Raw genomic sequence first — 5876 nt, forward strand, 5'->3', positions numbered from 1 at the left:
ACTGAATTTATCAATTAATTTTGGGATAATTTCTGTCTTTTAATATCTTTTTAATAATATTCACATTTTTTTTAATTCTCAGGCAAAAAGAACATGTCATCATGTATCAAAGTCTTCTTGAACAAAATAATATTGCCTTACATTGCATATCTTTTATTAAAAGCTTGAGGAAGGAGATCTCTTCTATAATTCTATAAGTACTATAAACATTTGTTTTAACGTGAACTAATTCATTCTGTAAACAATTATGAAGCACCTACTGCATGTACCACACACCATGTTAGACAATGAAAAGACAATGAAACAAAGACACAGTCCCTCCTCTGACACCTTATCAGGTGGTCATTTCTAGTATGAAGGACAGTCATATAAATAATTGCAGAATAATGTAGTGACTGCTATAACAAGGGTGGTACAATGTGTTATGGAACACAGGATCATAGAGTTTGAAGAGCTTACTTTCCCCAGGGGTTTGCTCGGGGCTTTCAAGACATGACATGTCAACTAGATTTTGAGGAAAAGTGAATGTTCACCAATAAGAGTATTGTCCATTTACGTATTTACTACTAGAGTCTTGATGTTACTTAAAAATATTATTTTAAGTAAAAATAGCAGAAAAGAGAAAAAAGGATACAAACGTGCTCATTAAAATTGGATCTTATATATTAGCAGGTTTTCATACATGTGAGTGAATTATTTAAATAGTGTAGATATGAATTTTTACTGTTATATGTGATGCAAATACTTTCCCAACCAGCTTTATTAATTTTCATGGTACAGAAATCCAAACATTTTAGACAGTTAAATCTGTCATTTCCCGTTTAATTTCTCCTATTGTTTCAATCTTTTGAAAGCTACCATCTCCACAAAGATCTGGTAAATGGGGTCCCATTTTGGCCACCACATTTCAATAATCACATGGAATTGCTGAATAGCATCCAAAAATGATGAGAAATGAAAAGTATGTTTCCATTTTTTCATGAGTAAAAATTAAAATAGAACAGACCAAAGAGAAATCTTGTGCCTTGTCTCCAAGAATAATACAGAGGATGATGAGCAATGATTTTCCATGTCCAATAATTTTGATTAAGAGAAAATGAGTTTACAGCAAAGTAAAAAAGTTTTGGAAGAACTTATTTACTATCAGGGTGCTGGAACAATGGAATAAACTTTAAAATAAGATGAAGGCCTCCATTCCCATAGATTTTTTAAAGATAATAGAAGCTATTTATACCAACGGTTTACAAACTGGAGTTCCTATTTGGACTATCTTGGAGAAGTTAAGGGAAAGGGATAGGACTTTATCCTTAGCAGAAGGCCAAGGGCATGAGTCTATAGGTTGAACATAAAGACCTGGAAAAACTGGTTTATCCTGTTGACAGATGGAGTGTTGACAGGTGGGGTGCTGACTCAGCTGATAGCTCAAGGTCCCTTCTCAGTATTGGCTGATGGTAGTAGTTAAAGGTCAAATCACATTCTTGAACATAATAATTTTTGCCACAGCTTTGTTATTTTGCAATCCATATTAATTCACATTTAGCCTTGGACAATGGGTTCACAGTGAACATTTCCTGCCCCTCCTCACATCTAACATAGTCATGAAATTACATAAAGGTAAAGAACCAAAAGCATTGAGAATATAAAATTATTTTTAAATAAGGGGATAAAAAGCATGTCTTTCTGTGGTTTATAAATGCTATGCTGGTGGGAAAGTTAGATAAAAATAGTTTAGCACACTCTCAAACTCCCAAATTAACCAAATTTCTTTTCGTAGGGCAGGCATATTCAGCATGTAAATCAATGGTCAAAATCTGGTCTTTAGTGACTTTGAAAACAGACATAAAAATGCATATTTTACATTTTGAAAAGTCTTTAATTGACTAGTAGAGCCATGGTAAAAGGAGATTAGAAATTTTTTCAGCTGCAGAAGATTTTCAATGAGTTCCCTAAGGATGTGGGTGGATATCTTTGATTTTAAGATTGAGTCTATTAGTAGGAAGGAAATGTGGTGTCGGGCATTAGAACCTCATTTTTATTATCTAGTATTTATGCAATTCATTTCCTCTTTGAATTGAAAAAATACTTTATAATATCTTGGTTAATGTGAGCAGTGTTACATTTTTTAAAGGGCTGGAGCACGAGATATCAGAAGAAGGCCAGCTGGTGGCCAAGCCAGGCTTCACAAGCCTACTTTGTGTTGATGGGGTCATCTGGGCCCAAAGTTCAGTAACTGAAGTTCATCAGATTCACTCAGACTTGGAGAGACTGACTCATACTAACAAACTCCCAGTTCTTTGAGGTCAAGGAAGTGGGCAGTGAGCACACACAGCTGCCTTTTCTTTCTTACCAAATCATATGAAATCACCATAGAGGTACTTTTAAAAAGAATAAATCTATAACAGTGTGGGGAAACAATAAAAAGCTTCATTAATGAACCAGAAATTTGGAATTATTCCTAAAAGAGCAAAAGCAAAAGGAGTCACATTTAAGAGAAAAAAAAAAAATCTTGTAGAACATCATAGCTCAAAACACATGCAAGAGAGGAATCGTAGCATTGGGAGGCTGGTTTTGGGGGAGCTGCATGCTCAGAGCTAATGCAATTCATCAATTCATTCTTTTTTCCACCAATCTGTTAAGCACAGCATATGTGCCAGGCACTGTCCTAGGCATTTGGTTCACATCAGTGAACAAAATAAGATTCTTGTCCTCTTGGAGCTTATGTTTTAGTGGGAAGGGACAAACAATAAAAGGTAAACTTAATAAGCATTTCAGTATGGAGAAGAGGATGAGTGCTATGGAAAATGGAAAAATAGATGGGGCAAAAGAGATTTGCTGTGTGGGGTTAGGAGGCTAGATATTGAATAAAGTAGTCAGGGTAGGCCTCTTTGAGAAGAAGAGGAGAGAATTAGTCAAGCAGTAATCTGGGGGAAGAGCATTCAAAGGGAACAGAGAGTGTGAAGGCCCCAGGGTGGGAGTGGTGTGCCTGTCATGTTCTAGGGATTTTAAGGAAGCCAGAATGGCTGCAGAGGAGTAAGCCAGGAGGAGAGCGGAAGGAGATGAGGTCAAGAGGTCACAGGGAACTGGACTGTGTAGCCCGTATATGGACCTTGGGTTTTAATCTAAATGAAATGGGGGCAGTGGCAGGGGAAAGTGTGTAGCGGGGAGAGGAGAGTGCAGGATTTTGAGCAAAGCAGTGATGTGATCTAGTGTACATTTAAAAGGGCCTGACTCTGGAATCATGTTGCAAACAGACTGTAGAAGGGCAAGAACAGACACAGGACAGCCAGTCATCCAGGTGAGAGGACAGTGGCTCTGACTAGGATAGAGGCAGTGGAGGTGATGAAAGTGGTCAATTCTGAAGATACTTTGAAGGTAGAAGGAACAGGATTTCCTGAAGCACTGGGTGTAGAGTGTGAGAGAAAGAGAAAAGTCATAGATGACCCACGTTTTCGGGCCAGAGCAACTGGCTAGATGGGCTGGTCCTCACATGAGATAGGGATAGCTGCAGGTAGAAGAGGTCTGGTGGAATTTGGGAGATGCGCGGGTGGTCATGAGTTTCATTTTGGACTGTTGAGTTTGAGATATCAATCAGACCTTCAGGTGGAGATGTCAATAGGCAGTTATTCAGAATTAAGAGTTTGGAAGAGAAGTCTTGGGCTGGAGATATGTAATTTGTGGTTTTTTGGGATATGTGTAAGGTTTAAAGCCATGAGACTGGATAAGAACACTACATGGGAGAGTGTAGAAATGGAAAAGAAAAATGACATTCATTGATTAAAGGAAAAAAACCAGATGGTCATCTCAATAGACGGCAGAAACAATTTGATAAACGTTAAACACTCATTCCTGATTAAGAAAACAATAACAACAAAATTCTCACCAGGCTAGAAATATAAAAAAACTTTATTTAAGAGAAAAAAAGACGACTTCAATATATAATGAAAGATATCATAGTCTCTAGATGGAAGACTATATATTTTTTTCTTTGTTTTCTCTCCTTGATATTTCTCCAATTACAAAGCAATACAGCCTATTGTAAGAAGAAAACAGTACAGTGATGTGTAAAGAAAAAGTTAACCATCATTTCAACCCCATCTCAATCCCCTTTGAGGTAACAAATGTTAACAACCTGGCATTTATCCCTTCGCATCTTTTTCATGGCTCATTCAGCATTACAAGCACTTATGCAGCTCACAGTTACAGAGGTTTGTTTGTATGTGCTTTGTTTTGACAAAATAGAATCATACCGTACACATTACTAGCTTTAAAAAATTTAACAACATATCATGGACATCCCTGCAAATATGTATATACAGATTCAACTCTAGTTTTTTCCCTTAATATATAACATATATATATATACACACACATTATACATATATAGTATGTGTATATATATATAATGTATATATGTATTAACGGGTATATATATATGTGTGTATATATATAATATCATTATGCTAGTTAAAAAAACATTAAATCAGATTTTTTCTTCTACCCTTCTTCCAGCATCTACCCAAATCTCAGCCCCGACCCCAAACCTGGCATAGCCCTTGTTAACAACCCCATGTAGAGCATTCCATGCTTTTTCCCTAAGCTTATGTAATCATAAACAAAGAGAAGTTTGCGTACGAACATATACATTGACACACAGACACACACACTCATACATACATACTAGTTTATCACTGGGAATCAAAATATACACAATTCTCAGCATCTTGTCTTTCTCACTCATCATCTTGTAGAAATCCTTCTAATTCATGAGAAGTAGTTCCAATTCCTTCTCCCTAGTAGCTGCATAGTATTTTATGATGGAGATACACACACAATTTATTCAACCATTTCCTTATGGGTCCATATTTACTTTGTTTTTACGTTTTTGCTACTGTAATTCTGCAATAAACAAGTTTGCATGTAGCCTTCTGTACTGGTTCTTTTATTTCTACTGGCTACACTCCCAGGAGTGCAATCATTGGGTCAAAGGGTATATGGATTTTTTATTTTAATAGATGCTGCTAGATTCTTTTTTCTCAAAAGGCGATAACAATTCACATTTTCACAAGCAATACATGAGACTGCAATAGATAATATCATTCTTTTTAGTTTTTGCCAGTCTGATGGGTGTAGAGTAATGTCTCATTATTATTTTAATTTACAGTTCCCTGACTGCTGGTGAGTTTGGGTATCTTTTAATATGTTTATTAGCCACTTAGATTTGCTATTCTGTGAATTGCCTGTTTACACCTTTTGCCCTATTTAAAAATTGGAAGAGTTTATCTTTTTCTCATCATTTTGTAATAATTTGTTGCATAGAAGAAATACTAACCCTTAGTCTTTATCTGCATTGCACATATTTTCTAAATGCAGATTTTGACTCGACTTTGTTTATGGTATCTTTCACCATACAAAAGTTTTAAATTTTTATATAATCAAATATGTCTATCTTTACACTTTCCGGGGTTTTGGTTTTAGTTAAAAAGGTGTTCCGTCCCCTAGGTTTGCATGTAGTCACCTAAATGTTCTTCTAAGATTTATTGTTTACATTTAAGTTTTTAATCCATTTGGAATTTATTTTTGGATTTGTTGTGAAATTAGAATACAAGTTCCTTTTGTTCTAGATGAATAGCCTGTTATGCCAGCACTATTTATTAAATAAACCATTCTTTCCCACAGAATTGAAACACTACCTTTGTCACATATTAAATTATGATGTATATTGAGATCTATTTTTGGATCTGCTCTTCTGTTCCACTGATTTGTCTACTCTTGTGCCAATACCATGTTGGTTGTATTACAGTGATTTTTATTACAGTGGCTTTCAGTTGAAGGTATGTCTCTCATTATTTATCTTCTTCATACTTTTCTTTGTTATT

This window comes from Equus caballus, chromosome 3 (assembly GCF_041296265.1).
Source record: "Equus caballus isolate H_3958 breed thoroughbred chromosome 3, TB-T2T, whole genome shotgun sequence".
In the NCBI taxonomy this organism is placed as follows: Eukaryota; Metazoa; Chordata; class Mammalia; order Perissodactyla; family Equidae; genus Equus; species Equus caballus.